The 16,573-nt window shown below is 40.4% G+C and overlaps 1 non-coding gene across 1 annotated transcript; it reads left to right on the forward strand.

The window, feature by feature from the left end:
* The first annotated feature begins 4,623 nt into the window (after positions 1 to 4,623).
* LOC121978795 lies at positions 4,624 to 4,729 on the forward strand. Its single transcript, XR_006111142.1, has one exon. It is a non-coding gene; the product is annotated as a small nucleolar RNA R71 (small nucleolar RNA).
* The last annotated feature ends 11,844 nt before the right edge of the window (positions 4,730 to 16,573 follow it).

Below are 16,573 nucleotides of genomic sequence, written 5' to 3' on the forward strand. Positions count from 1 at the left end.
AATTCAAGGAGGTCACGGTGAGCAAGATTCTGTTGATGTTCCACAAGTGTACAGAAATGTCGTAAGTAATAATAAAAGATATCGTATCCACAGGGACTGGAATAACCACTAAAGATGTCTCAACGCGAGTTAGCTAAACAACTAATCAATTGATTCACAAAGGCAAAGTGTAACTATGAAAAGTAAACATAGAAACAAAAGAATAAGAAACAAGAATAAGGGCAATGATAAAAGGATGTTCTAGGAGCTTTGGTTTCTTTGTAAGGATATTCAATGTAAATCATCTACCAAATCTTATTCCGCAATTGTCCATCATTTGTAGAAGGTTGTTGGTTCTCTCTTGCAATAGACAACCGACCTAGGATTGAAATCTATATCCAAATATGATCAATTAGGAACGAAACCTATGGTGTCCTTGCACGGGCTTGCCTGTCACGTGCGTCCCTCGGATGATCAACATAAGAATTCATCTCTCCTCAACCTCATTAAGATATAAAGATTTATGCATACAATCTATCCTACCCTCTTGAATAACCTAATTTCCCCTTCAAGATTACCCCTCAAACGTCCTTACACGGGCTTGTTCCTGTCACGAACGTCCCTAAGAAAATCGAATGAGAAACAATCTTTACAAGATCCACAAGATATTCAAATATTCAACCAAGCATGGTAATTAGGTCCAAACACAACAATCCACATAAGATCAAATAGATACAAACAAGGCAAAATCATAGAAGTAGGAAATTGACAAATCCACAAGAGTTTTATATCAAATCATCCTTACAATTACTCCCTCCATCCTAAAACAAAGAAATCTACTCCATAAAATGAGGAAAGAAATCCGAAGAAAAGAAGATTACAAGTATTCTTGATCCCAAATCAAAGAAAAGGAAGAAAGAAAGCTTATCTATGATGGAAACAGTCTTCGGATCAAATCCCCCAATCTTGGAGTCGAAACGGTGAAGATCTCCCCTTGAATCACTGCAAAATCCCTCCAAGATGGAGAAGAATCGCCCAAATCTTGCTTTCTCCCAAAGGGGAGAAGATCCCCTTTCAAATCATGAAGAGAGCTTTATATAGAAGAGGGGTTTGGGCGCCACACGACCCCGAGGCACGACCGTATGAAGCTCACACGGCCTGTGTTACTCCCCTCTCTGCCTGTCTCACACGGCCGTGTGTGAGACACGACCGTGGCTTGCTCCTCCACTGCTTCCCTTGCACGGTCATGTAGATTTACACGGCCTGCACTGCCTCCGGCTGTGGAGCTCTTGCACGGCCGTGTGGTGCACACGGCTAAGGCATTCTTGGGCTCTGGAAATGTTGCACGGCCGTGTAGATCTACACGACCGTGTACAGCTTCGATTCTGGATGGCTTGCAAGGTCGTGTGGTGCACATGGCCATGAACCCTCTTGGCTTCAAACCTGGCACGACTGTGTGATGCTCACACGACCATGGCTTCTTCCTTCTCTGCTACAGCCACACGGGTGGTGATCACCACACAGCCTGGGCAACCCCCCATGTCATAGTCGTGTGGCACACAGGGCTTGTGCCTTCCTTCTTCGTTCAAGAGTCAAATCTTCTCCAAAATCGACTCCTGCATACAGAAAATGCCCAAAGAGTAGATCTCCGAACAAAAGGAGTAAATATGCTGAAAGGAAAGCTGGAAGTACGAAAATGCATAGATAAAGCATGCTCGAAGTACGTGAATGTGCGTCAAAACATGCTAAACAAGTGTATATAATCTATGCACATCACACCACCAGACTTAAACCTTTGCTTGTCCTCAAGAAAAACCTACAATCTAGATTCATGTGGTTAAATAGTGCATCATAATCTCTAGCAAGTCAATCTAATCCTATCAAATGATTTCATTGGTGAGCAAGATAAAAAAGTAGTTTGAGTATGACCTAAATAGTAGTCCTCCATGCTCATTGCGAAAGTGACCTATGTTTATCAAGTTTCAATCCCTAAGTATAGTCAAGTCGTCATAGAACCGTATTCCTTATGCTCTCAGCGATAGACACTTACCTGTCACACACTTGGTTCATCCCTCTCAATCTACCCAAGGTCTCAAAGGCATGCTCGATATCAAGAGAAGCATAGCAGTTATTTCCCCAGTAACCTAACTCGATCTCAAAAGGGTAAATTGCTAGTTTCCACTCACGACAACTGCTTTTTATATTCCTTATTCATTTTCTCCCTTTTTTCATCACTATTTTTTTAAGTGATTGCAAGATGCAACACTTGAACACAAATGCATATAAATGCAAATGTTGGGATATTTTGATTTTTCCAAATGAGTTGACATGATTCAAGCCTCATCCAGTAACCAAAATATAGTTTGAGAAATCACCATGAAACCACTAGTACTAAACAAGTTCTATGAATCATGATTATTTTCAGAGTTTTCTACCATCAAAACTAGGTAAAGTGCATAAAGGTCATAAAACAATGTCAATACTTAAACTCTTATAGTAAAAACATTGCTCACTTCATGCTATCATAGATAGAAAAAGATAGATCACTAAATATACTAGCACCATAAGTAACACAAAAATCACATAAAATCTAGAATAAACGTGCTAGTATTTTGCATTAAGGAACAAACAATCATGATATGATAAATGATGCAACTAGCAAAAAAAAATTATTATGCAAAAACTAAACTAAATCAAATGCATCTAATGCATCCCCCAGACTTAAACTTTTCATTGTCCCAATCAAAACTAAAAATAATGTGGAGAAGATTTATGAAATTTAGAGAAGTTACCAAGTAATGAGCTCCAAATGATTGATATTCATGTTTTTAAAAATATTCTTCAATCCAATGCTCATATTCCTCCACAACTTTGAATTCTACAAAAAGAAAAAGATAGACAAGAAAAATTAAGTAGAGGGTATGATTTATTATCAATGAAGTAAAAAGAAACTAGAAAGAACTAAAGACATAAAAGAAAACAAGGGAAATGAACTTGGGTTGTCTCCTAAGAAGTGTTTGTTTAAGGTCATTAGCTCGACCACCTCATTAGATTCATCTAAATCTCACTCTTGGAGGGGTTAGATATTTTAGAACCCTCTTACCAGGGGTTCTTATTATGGAGAGAGCTTTCATCAATGGAGCTACAAAGTAAAGTATAATTCTCTCCATCTTCATCTTCTTAAAAGTTTTTTCAGGTGGTCGAAGACGGTTCAGATTGAGCTTTCAATCATTAGCCCAAGTGAAATCTGCACATGCAAAGAAAGTACAAATCTCCCACAAACATATTAGATAAGATAGAGCCATAACCATATTAAGATAAGTATGATAAGAAATAAAAACTGAATCACATCCAACAAAGTCAATGATAGGTACCTCTATAAAATTTTCCAAAAGATCACAAGAAGTACTCACCTTGCTTTGCTGAGAGATACCTGATATTTCTAAACATGTGGATATGACTTCCTCTGAATCAAATAATGATTCTGGCTCTGGCTCAAGTGTTGGTGATATCAAAGATGGTGATTCTTGAGACTCAACCATATCTACATGAGTCCCTACACATTGGTCCACAACATGCTCAATCCTTGCAACTCTTACAACATCTAAGGATTGTGTGGACAAAGGAGGTGATTCTTGAGATGCTGCTTCCACAACACAGTTCCCTACACATTGTTCCATATCAACATCATCAACACAAATATTAAAAAACAAACCAACATCAATATCCTCAATAGGAGAATCAACTATAGGAGGATCAATAACTTCACTTGCAGTTTTAAGTTGATTTACCACATCACATTCATCATCTGAAAATTTAATTTCACTATTTCCAATAAAACCTGGAGGTAGATCTAAAAACTCGTTATCCACTGCGTTATCATCACAATCCTCATCTGAAAAGTCTTCATCTTTATACACACTATGAAATCTACACTCAACCTTACCAGTATCACAGAATTTTTTAAAGTCATTGTTCTCATTGACCCCCACTAACCTTTGTGGAAAAGGAACCCTTAGCGAAGGTCTTGGGGAAGGTACTTCTAACTTCCCATATTCCCTTTTAGCTTGTGGAGGAGATTTAACTTGCTTATCTAGTGTTGGTATGATCAATCATTGAGGAAAAGGTACTTGTGACACTTGGGAACCTCCTGGAATAATGGAACAGAGTTCATGTGATTTTCTATTATTCTTCTCCTCAATTCTAAACATGTCCTTCTTCAGAAATTCTTCATGATTCTTGTCATTTCTCAACTTAAGATCATTATCATTTACACTAGATCTTGTCTACAAAGGAGGGGAATCTTTTTTAAACCATTTTGAAACAATACTTTCAATCTTTGCCCCCAAATGTTTGAACTCCTCATTCTGTGACTTGTGAATTTCAACATTCTTGGGTGGTTGAACTGCATTTTGTTTGACAGACTCTCTTGTATTTATGACTTTCACTTCTTGAATATTTAAGGGAGATTCTATCCAACTTTTGCTCGATCATCCATGGAGGTTCAATGCCACTTGATCAATTAATATATAAGCTTCTTCTATACTTTTGTCCATAAAAGAACCTCCAGCTAATGAATCTAACAAGTACTTATCTAAAAAAGAAATTCTCTTATAGAATATGTGTAAAATCAGTCATTTCTCCAAACCATGATGAGGGCACTGTCTTTGGAGACTCTTGAATCTGTCCCATGCTTCAAATAATGATTCTCCATATGCCTGAGCAAAATTCGTAATGTAATTCCTCATATAAATTGTCCTACTTGGAGGAAAAAAATGATTCCTCATATAAATTGCTTCTCCAATTGTCCCCAATTTGTGATGCTTTGAGGACGGAGAGAATATAACCAAGTCCTGACTTTATCCTTGATACTGAAAGGAAATGCCATCAATCGAACTGCATCCACTGAGACACCCTCACAGTTCACCATATTACAAAGCTCTAGAAATGTCTTAATGTGAAGATAAGGACTTTCTGATGCTTCTCCAAATTTGTGACCTTATATCATGAAAATTAACTCTGGGTCTAGTTAGAAACTTTCTGCTTCAATATGAGGCTGCACAATGGGAGATAAAAATCTTGCAGAAATGGATATAGAAAAATCTCTTAAGGTCTTGCTTGACATGTTAGTGCTCATGGATATTCAAGAAAAAATATTAGAAGAAAAAAATATTGAAGAATCAAAGACAAGAAATAAAATGCAATATGAAAAGCAAGAAAGAAAACGCAGAATTTAAATTGCAAGAAAGAAAGTGCATAATGAAAACAAGAAAGAAAAGACAAAAGGAAAAAGAAAAATGTCTAGAATAATTCATATGCTAATCAACTAATATTAATTGAAAACAGAGTTAACAAGAAGTATTAACAAGAAGTAGAAAGATATACAAGATAAAAACAGAATTCTAAAGATTAGTTACAACTATGCAAATAAAAAGAAAAGAAAGATAATGTTTCGTCTAACCCAATTGATAATCTCTAATGTTATAGCGCAGTTCCCGACAACGGCGTCAAAAACTTGTTGACGTCCCGCAAGTGTATGAAAATATCGTAAGTAATAATAAAAGATATCATAACCACAGGAACTGAAATAACCACTAAAGATGTCTCAATGCGAGTTAGCTAAACAACTAATCAATTGATTTACAAAGGCAAAGTGTAACTATGAAAAGTAAAACATAGAAACAAAAGAATAAGAAACAAGAATAAGGGCAATGATAAAGGGATATTCTAGGAGCTTTGGTTTCTTTGTAAGGATATTCAATGTAAATGATCTACCAAATCTTATTCCTCAATTGTCCATCATTTGTAGAAAGTTGTCGGTTCTCTCTTGCAATAGACAACCGACCTAGGACTGAAATCTATATCCAAATATGATCAATTAGGAACGAAACCTATGTTGTCCTTACACGGGCTTGCCTGTCACGTGCGTCCCTCGGATAATCAACATAAGAATTCATCTCTCCTCAACCTCATTAAGATATAAAGATTTATGCATACAATCTATCCTGCCCTCTTGAATAACCTAATTTTCGCTTTAAGATTACCCCTTAAATGTCCTTACATGGGCTTGTTCCTGTCACGAACGTCCCTCAGAAAATCGAATGAAAAACAATCTTTACAAGATCCACAAGATATTCAAACATTCAACTAAGCATGATAATTAGGTCCAAACACAACAATCCACATAAGATCAAATGGATACAAACAAGGCAAAATCATAGAAATAAGAAATTGGCAAATCCACAAGAGTTTTACATCAAATCATACTTACAATTACTCCCTCCATCCTACAACAAAGAAATCTACTCCATAAAATGAGGACGCACCGAGATAATTATCTCCACCGGTGTAGTTTTCCGCAGCACTCTCGTCCTTCGGACGCACCGAGCCTGTCGGCTCCCTTCCCGTGCCGTCCTTCTCGCTAGCTGTGTCTTCCGCTCGACTTCCTGCACTCGTAAGCTCCTGCACACTCAGACACAGGGATCAAACACAAAGCAGGACCTAACCAACTTGGTTGATCACATCAAAACATCCACAAGGATCAAACAATCTCCCCCTTTTTGATGTGCATCAACCCAAGTTCAAGTTAGGGTTTAAAAATAGACAAACAGTAATTATTAAAGAAAATTACTAAACTAACAAGTTAGACATAAATTTACAATTAATAAATTTACAACTATTTAATTAAGAACTAAGAGTTTTGAAGATTCTCTCCCCCTAAACTTGCACTTTTCTCTCCTCCTTTGATCACAGCAAAAACGGGGTAAGAGTATGAAAAATTATTTACCAAAAATTTCTAAGTAAACCGAATTTATAGAATTTTTGAAAAAAAATTCTAAGTTATCTGACTTTTTATAGTTTACTACAAGAATTTCTAAGTAAAATGAATAGTTTGAAAACAAAAATCTAAGTAAGATGACTTTTTCTGAAAAAAATTTCTAAGTTAGATGACTTTTTCTAAAAAAATTCTAAGTAAAATGATTTTTTCTTAAAAAATTTCTAAGTAAATTGACTTTTTCAAAAAAAAAAAATTCCAAGTAAACCGATTTTTTTTTTTGAATTTTTAAGAAAAATGTTTGAAAACTTTCAAAGCATTACTTAATTCTAGTTTTAATACTTTTTCAGAAAGTTAATTAAATATTTTATTTCAATATTTCAGCTTCCAGATCATGGCGAGGCACTAAGCCTTCTTGGTTATTAAAGCCACAATCACTTCATTAGACAAAGCCTTATAAAGAAATTTTAACGTTTAATTTTTCTTCTAAAAGTCTTAATAAAAAAAAATTAATCTAGCAAGGATTTTGGAATCCAGTATAGATTCCTTCCTACTGGGTTATTCAAAAATTTTGGGGGTATATAATTTTTGGGGACTTTCCTAAGTTGTCCCTAATGTTTTCTAATATACCAATTTAATTTTCCATAAATTATCAATTTTGATTTTGGAAATTTATTTAAGCATACATCTTTATTCTTCAATTTCTCAATTTCAACTTTTAGTTGTTCATTTTCTAATTTTAGATTATCATACATTTCTAGTGGGCATGCTTTTACTAGGTTTAATTTCAATTCAACATTTTCTTTTTCTAATTTGAATAAATCTTTAGAAAGAGACTTAATAAATTGAAAGGATTGAGTCGGGATTAGATTACGTACCTTACTTACCTGACTCGGTGATGCTCCCCCTTCACTGTAGCTTTCCTCTTCTGATGTTCCTCTCCTTCATCTATGCTTATCTCTGAGCTTGAGTCATCTACGGGAAGATGGTTGGCCATCAGCGCTAATCCGGAGAAGGCTTCGATGTCTGATTCAGAAGAAGACGAATCTGACCAAGTCGCCTTCAGATTCTTGTGCTTGGAAGATTCTGGTTTCTTGTATTTTGTCTTTTCCTTTTCTATCTCCTTTTTCTTTAATTTTGTGCAGTCATCCTTGATATGCCCTTCTTCGTTGCAGTTGTAGCAACGAACCATTCTTCTCTTTCGCTCATGCCTCTGTGTCTGCGATCTAAATTTATTAGAATTAAAAAACTTATTGAAACACTTTACCAGTAGTGTCGCTTCCAATTGGTCAATCGAGGCTTCGGAGTCAAAATAATTTGTTCTTGCCTTTAAGGAAATGTTCTGACTTGCTTTCTCTACTCCATTGGGCTTTGCAACTCGACATTCGTGAAGTTTAATAGTAGAAAACAAATTTTCTAAAGTACTTACCTCGAAGTCCTTAGAGATGTAGTACGCATCTACTAAGGACGCCCATTCTGAAGTTCTTGGGAAGGCGTTGAGCGCGTACCAGATTGAGTCCCGGTTCGTTACTTCTTCTCTAAGGTTGCTTAGTTGAGTTATTAACTCCTTAATCCTTTCTTGGAGTTGCGCTACCTTCTCATCATTGTTCATCCGAACGTTCGTTAACTGGGTCCGGAGGATGTCGCGCCTCGCTAGCTTAGCTTCCGAGGTACCTTTGTGAAGCTCCAGGAATTTTTCCCAGAGGTCTTTCGCGGAGTCGTAACTTTCGATTCGACTTGCCTCTTGTGGTGGCAGCACGCTAAGCAGGTGGAACTCTGCCTTTCCTTTGGCGACAAAATCGGCTTGCTCCTTGTTGCTCCACGTGTTTTCTTCTTTATCTTTTGGAACTGCATAACCATATTTCATGATTAAGCAAATATCAAATTCTGTCTTGAAAAATACCTCCATCCGGCGTTTCCACGTTGCGAAGTCTCCGTCGAACTTTGGGGGATGAATATTGGCTCCGGTCATCGTCTTGATCGTTGTGCTTCAGTCAGTGGTTAATCCTTCTGAGGCGGTCTTGCTCTGATACCAATTGTTAGTGCAGCGGAGACCGGCAAGAGGGGCAGTGATTTTCCTGAAAAAATAAAGTATACCCTCCTCATGCTTTCAACTCAAAAATGCAATAGTAAAATAATAACAGATAAATTAATAGAAACGAAAAAGGGACTCAGCTATTTACTTGGTTACAACCAAGAAGGTTGTTAATCCAAGGCAGTAAGAAAAAGCGCACTGATGAATCTCCCTCATTGAAGGCGGAGAAAACTTTTACACTTTGGAAGTTTAGAACTATTGCTAGGAAAGACTACACAGTTGATTTCTTGAGTTGTTGCTTGTTTCCTAGCTCCAGGGGCCTTTATATAGCTCCTGGAAAGTCTATCCCGAGGGTCCAAGGCACCTCCAATAAGGTTCAAGGTGCCTCCAGCTCGGTGAGTGGATAGAATTCTATCTTGTGCTCGAACGATCAGTTTGACCAGCTTGGAGGCGCCTCCAACAGTGTTGGAGGCGCCTCCAACAGTGTTGAAGGCACCTCCATTGTTGAAGGCACCTTTAACACTTGTTGAAGGCGCCTCAAATGTGGAGGACTACGCAGGCGCCTCCAACACTTCCTTTAAGGCGCTTACAGCTTGCTCTTTAGCTCCTTTTGACTTTGTTTCAGCTTCCGATGCTCCGATAACTTGGGTGATTGCGACCAACCGTAATAGGGCTCACCATAACCCAATTCCCGGTCTTTTCCTCGAGCAGTCTTCCTCCCCGGCTTAACGTCCCTCGAACGCCGTGCACGTTCTTCTCGCCCACCGGTGTACTCTTCCGCAGCTCTCTCGTCCTTTGGACGCACTGAGCCCATCGGCTCCCTTCCCGTGCCGTCCTTCTCGCTAGCTGCGTCTTCCGCTCGACTTCCTACGCTCCTAAGCTCCTGCACACTCAGACACAGGGATCAAATATAAAACAGGACCTAACCAACTTGGTTGATCACATCAAAACATCCACAAGGATCCAACAGCTCTCACGCCCAACGACCATCCAGGTCGGTGTCCCTCTCGCCTCAATGCGAGTTATAAGTGAGCATACTCTCACGCCCAACGACCGTCCATGTCGGTGTCCCAGACTCTCGCCTTAGTGCGAGTTATAAGTGAGCATGCTCTCACGCTCAACGACCGTCCAGGTAGGTGTCCCAGATTCTCGCCTCAGTGTGAGTTATAAGTGAGCATGCTTTCACGCCCAACGATAGTCCAGGTCGGTGTCCCAAACTCTCACCTCAGTGCGAGTTATAAGTGAGCATGCTCTCACTCCCAACGACCGTCCAGGTCGGTGTCCCAGACTCTGCCTCAGTGCGAATTATAAGTGAGCATGCTCTCACGTCCAGCGACCTTTCCAGGTCGGGTCCTAGACTCTTGCCTCAGTGCGAGTTATAAGTGAGCATGCTCTCACGCCCAACGACCATCCAGGTCGGTGTCCTAGACTCTTGCCTCAGTGCGAGCTATAAGTGAGCATGCTCTCAGGCCCAACGACCTTTCTAGGTCGGGTCCCAGACTCTCGCCTCAATGCGAGTTATAAGTGAGCATGCTCTCATGCCCAACGACTGTCCAGGTCGGTGTCTCAGACACTCACCTCAGTGCGAGTTATAAGTGAGCATGCTCTCACGCCCAACGACCGTCCAGGTCGGTGTCCCAGACTCTCGCCTTAGTGCGAGTTATAAGTGAGCATGCTCTCACGCCCAACGACCGTCCATGTCGGTGTCCAGACTCTTACCTCAGTGCGAGTTATAAGTGAGCATGCTCTCACACCCAAAGACCGTCTGGGTCGGTGTCCCAGACTCTCGCCTCAGTGCGAGTTATAAGTGAGCATGCTCTCATGCCCAACGACCGTCGAGGTCGGTGTCCCCAGCTCTTACTTTGGTGCAAGTCACCAAGGGACACACTCCCGTGCTCAACAGGTCTGTAGACCATACTTCCACTACAATCAAATATAAGATACAAGCAGGCCCGGATGAGCTAGGTCTTCTCAACCCTTGTGGTAAGCAAAAGGCTCGGTAAGTAAATTATTCTTTCTCAATTATCTTTCCTTGAAAATATTCTTGGGAAACATGTCCCTATAAAGCATGGCAACAGAAGGAAACAAGAAAATACAAATCCAGACCCACACTTGAGGACTATCTTTCAAAGGTTCATATTATTGCAAGCTCAGGAGGTCTGGTCCCTTCTCGCTAGATGTGTCTGTGCTTGAGTCAGTTCTTCCTTGACACGTTAGAGGCTGCTTTGTAGATTGGCAATGATTTCATCTTTTATCCGGCCTTCCTCTTGCAAGAGAGCTATAGTATCCTTATGTTTCAGCTTCAGGTAGGCAATATAATGGGTCTGACTATTCAAGTCGACACAAGCCTTATGCTTTAAAGCTACCTCGGCTCGAGTCCTGGATTTAGCAGCCAGCCAGAGTTTATCCATTTCCCGACGAAGAGAGGACTGCAGGTCTCTACTTTGTGTCATTTCGAGCAGGGCCTCATATTTATGGGCTAACAGCTGAGTCAAATGAGCGATCCGGTGGCGCAAAGCAACTATCTCGTCTGATTCCATGGGCAGGAAGGAAGGTAAGTTGAAAGAAATAGGAAGGTAGAAGTATGCACACCCCTTTTATAAGGGAGGAGAAGGTGAAGGGATTACCTCGGAACATAAAACGACGCTTGGGAATTACGACATTTTTGATAAAGTGGCATGATTGGAAATCGAAGAATCAACATGCATACAATAAAATCCCGCCTATCTTTTAGGGAAGGCGATAAATTCTGAATGGGATATCGGGAAAAGGGTCAACAAGTAGAGGGATGCAAGGGCTAGGTCAGGTAACAACGGGACTTGGGTCTAGTCAAGTCAGGTAAGAACAAGGCTAGGGTCTAGTCAGTCGGACCAGAGCCTCCTTCGACTAGACTTGAGGGGGAGGCTTGTGATACGGTGCATGATCGTAGGGTCGGATAGTTGATGTGGTCGGAAGTCAAGCCCGTGGGGTGGTCAAAGGTAAGCGCAAGTGGCGGTATAAAGTCAATCTCACATGGCGGTCAGCAGTCAGGCCTGCGTAATAGTCAAAAGTTCTCCTACGTGGCAGTCAAAAGTCTGGCTTATGTGGAGGTCAAAGGTTCAGATTACAGGACAACCCAGGAGGGACATAAGCGACATTCAGGGGTCGGGTCTACATGGTAAGTAAGAGTTCGGACTGACCAGGACGTACAAGTTAAGATATATGAATCAGGTTCACAAAATAGGATATACGGATTAGGACGTACAGGTTAAGATATACGAATCAGGCTCGCAGAGCAGGATATACAGATCAGGACATACAGGTTAAGATATATGAATCAGGCTCACAAAATAATACATACAGACCAAAGCGTATAGGTCGGGATATGCAAACCATGGATTACAGGGCAGTACTCATAAATTGGCAGAGCGGGATGAATGGACCAAAGCATATAGGTCGGGACAGATGGAATCGAACGGAGGCATACAGATCGAGATTCAGGATAAGCAGAATTGGACTAAGGCGTACAGGTCAAGGCAGACGGAATCAGACTGAGGCGTACAAGTTAGGATAAGCGGAATCGGATTGAGGCGTACAGGTCGGGATAAGCGGAATTGGACTAAGGCCTACAGGTCGGGATAGACGGAATCGGACTGAGGCGTACAGGTCAGATTTCAGGATAAGCGGAACCGGATTAAGGCATACAAGTCACGATACAAGGTAAGGCAGGTCAGGAGTTCACAAGACAAGACACGCAGGACAGGGCTGGATGTACAGATCTGGATTTATGAAACAGCAAGTACAGGTTATCTATAGGTCTGTTCTCACAGGTCGGGGTCGACAAGTATGAAGACTCAGCCTAGCGATAATGGACTTAGGAGGTCACGCACTACACGACAATCAAACAAGGGAATCGTAACCACTCGTCAGAGAATAATCACAGCGTGTCAAGGAATATGCTAATGGTCTAGGCTCGTTGCCTCTCGATTCCTCCTTCGACCTACAAGAGGATGCCCCGTGTCAATCACCGCCAGACAAAGTCTGACACCTGACATTTCCTAACACTCGTCAGACTCCAGAAACGCCTATAGCCGTATAAAAAGGGAGGCTTCGTCCTTATGCAGGTATGCTCACTCGTCTTTTGACACTCATCTTTTACTTTTCATCCTTTCACTGTGCTTCTGGGGAAAAAGTACCTGACTTGAGCGTCGGCGGGCCTGACCCGAGGACTTTTTCCCTGGTTCTTGGTCTCTAACGTGAGACGGCTTGTCTGAGTGTGCACAAGGTCTTTACCTCATCATCTCCGTCATCACCATACCCCTCGTCATCTGCCCGTGGGAACCTTTCCTGGAAGTACCAGGTCGACCAGGCGTATCAACGACTTTCTGTCAACCTCGAGGACAGCGCAACCCACCTCTGTCCGACTCAGCTTCCGGACGAGATCAAATACCATTCTGATCAATTAAGAATTTTTAACTTACTATTAGTGGATATCACAGGGATGAATACAATTGAGATAATGAATAATTAAATGAGAAATATGAGAGCTAATCAATTTATAGAGACGAAGCGACGACCTGGCTGGGAGCAAACATTGCTCGCTCATAGTAATAATAATAAATATTAAATATGAGAACTAGTCAATTTACAGAGACGAAGCGACAACCCGACCGGGAGTAAACGGTTGTTTTTTTAAATAATAATAATAAATATTAAATATGAGGCCTAGTCAATTTATAAAGACTAAGCGACGACCCTGTTGGGACTTTCGAGTTGCAAAATCGCTTTTTTGCGTTGCGGAAACACCGAAGTCCCATGCCACCGGATCCGTGCGAAGATAAAATTTCGTAATTTCGTATACAAGTTTCTCTAGTCCTAGATCTACCTTAGATCTAGATGGAAGAAAGATATACCTTTGTTGCGAAGCCCTTCGCTTATCCCGCTCGTCCAAGAAGATGCCGGATCTCAAGGGTGTCAAGTGAACACCCCTCTATGTATATCCATACGAACGATTAGGTGGAGAAAAACACCTAGAGTGTGCTAGCACTCTTGGATGTTTCGGCCAAGGAGAAGAGGGAGAGAAGAAGAATCAAGGAGGAATAATAATGATCGATAATGAAAATAAGAGTAAAAAATGATTTAAGTATTTTCATCTAATGAAAATACTTAATGCTCATTAACACCATTAATGAACATCATTAATGAGCCTTAATGAGTATTTAATATTCTTTATTAAATGGTCATTTTGAAACTCATTCGAAATTTGAATCTAAAATTCAAATTGAATTCCATTTATCATTAAATTCAAAATTCAATGAATATCATCATTAAGCCTCACTTGAGTCTAACTCAAGTCTAACTCAATTGAGTCTTACTCAATTAATCTAATTTGGATTACTCTTAATCCAATTTGGTTCATCACATGAACCTAATCCTCTTGGTTCATCATATGAACCGAATCTCCATCTAATTGCCCTTTGTGTGTGACCCTATAGATTCTTGTAACATTGGCAATGCTCCTAAACTCATTTAGAAGCATAAGTAATGAGCGGTATCTAGCAACACATCATTACTACCCAAGTTACAAGAATGTTGAGATCCAACATCACCTTTGTGACTACTAATTGTGACTCTCACAATATACGACAATATCCTTCTATCCTTGACACCTAGATTGATCAATGCGAGGCATAGACCATGTCATCCTCTAATCAATCTAAATCTTGAACTCCAAGTAGACTCACTCTAATCAAATGAGCTCAATATCTCATATCAACATATTTTGGCATGGTCATGCAATTAGTGGTCTCGCTCTATCAAGAATAACAATGTCACTCCCATTATATAGGAGGGATAGATCTCATCTACATCACACACATTCCTCCGCATAATTTGCTACGTACCCAGTAATCATCTTTATAGTCCACCCAATTACGGGTGACGTTTGACAAAGCCAAAGTATGTAACTCTTTATGTAGGGAACCATGGTGACTTCAGGTCCAAGAACTAATAGTCATACTAGTAGCCACATGAAAAAGTATATGACACTCATATAACGATCCATGATACTTTCTCATGGCGGGTCATTCAGTATACATTCTCCAATGCATACCCATGTATCAACTTGATATCTCCATATCCATGACTTGTGAGATCAAGTCATTGAGTTGACCTACATGCTAGTCTCGTCGCATTAACATTGTCCCTGAATGTTAATACTTGACTAGGAATGATTAAGAGTAGTGTTCTTTATACCATCTCACTATCGATTCAACTAATCAATTGATATAGATAAGAATCTTCTACTCAAGGACACTATTAAACTTAGTTATTTGACACCAATACAAGTAAGTATACTAACCAAAACAAATACCTTTACATACATAAGAATATGATACAATGAGTTCATACAACAATCATCATATGATTGACTCTAGGGCTCTAACTGACAATCTCCCACTAGCACTAGTGCTAATAAGTGTAGGCTCTAAGGCCCAATGACCTAGTGTGACCATCATGCTTTCTCTGTGCCAAAGCCTTGGCCAAGGAATCTGCAACGTTAGCTTCTGTGGGTACTCTGCAAATCTTCACATCTCCTCTATCGATGATCTCTCAAATGAGATGGAAGCGTCGTAATATGTGTTTGGTCCGCTGGTGTGAGCGAGGTTCCTTAGCCTGCGCAATTGCTCCATTGTTGTCACAATAGAGCTCAGTAGGATCTGCTATGCTAGGAACCACCCCAAGCTCAGTAATGAACTTGCAGATCCAAACTACCTCCTTTGCTGCTTCTGATGCAGCAATATACTCGGCCTCTGTTGTAGAATCAGCAACTGTGTCCTGCTTCGAACTCTTCTAGCTCACAGCACCACCATTTATGCAAAACACGAACCCAGACTGCGATCGATAATCATCCTGGTCAGTTTGGAAGCTAGCATCACTGCAACCCTTTACAGCTAGCTCGTCATCGCCTCCATATATCAAGAAATATTCTTTAGTCCTTCTCAAGTACTTAAGAATATTCTTGACCTCTATCCAGTGACTTTCACCTGGATCTGACTGGTATCTGCTCATCATGCTCAAAACATACGAGACATCAGGACGAGTACATAGCATGACGTACATGATAGATCCTATGGCTGAAGCATAAGGGATCTGATCCATGCGGTCTCTCTCCTCTCTAGAAGAGGGACTTTGAGTGTTCGAAAGACTCACACCATGTGACATCGGCAGAAATCCCTTCTTGGAGTTTTGCATGGCAAACCGTAGTAGTATCTTGTCAATATATGTACTCTGACTTAGGTCAAGCACTCTTTTAAATCTATCTCTATAGATCTGTATGCCTAGAATACGGGCTGCTTCACCTAAGTCCTTCATTGAGAAACAATTCCCTAGCCAAGTCTTTACAGATTGCAGCAAAGAGATGTCATTCCCAATGAGTAGTATGTCATCCACATACAATACAAGGAAGACAATTGTGCTCCCTACAACCTTCTTGTAGACACAAGGTTCATCTTCATTCTTGATGAAACCAAACTGTTTGATCGCATCATCGAATCGATAATTCCAGCTCCGAGAAGCTTGCTTTAGTCCATAAATGGATTTATGCAGCTTGCATACTCTGCCAGTATGCTGTGGATCTACAAAACCCTCAGGTTGTGTCATGTACACATCCTCGAGCAGGTTTCCATTCAGAAACGCGATTTTGACATCCATCTGCCAGATCTCATAATCGTGGTATGCTGCAATAGCAAGCATGATCCGAATGGACTTAAACATCGCGACTGGAGAAAAAGTTTTATCATAAT

Source organism: Zingiber officinale, chromosome 4B (assembly GCF_018446385.1).
Source record: "Zingiber officinale cultivar Zhangliang chromosome 4B, Zo_v1.1, whole genome shotgun sequence".
NCBI classification, from domain to species: domain Eukaryota; kingdom Viridiplantae; phylum Streptophyta; class Magnoliopsida; order Zingiberales; family Zingiberaceae; genus Zingiber; species Zingiber officinale.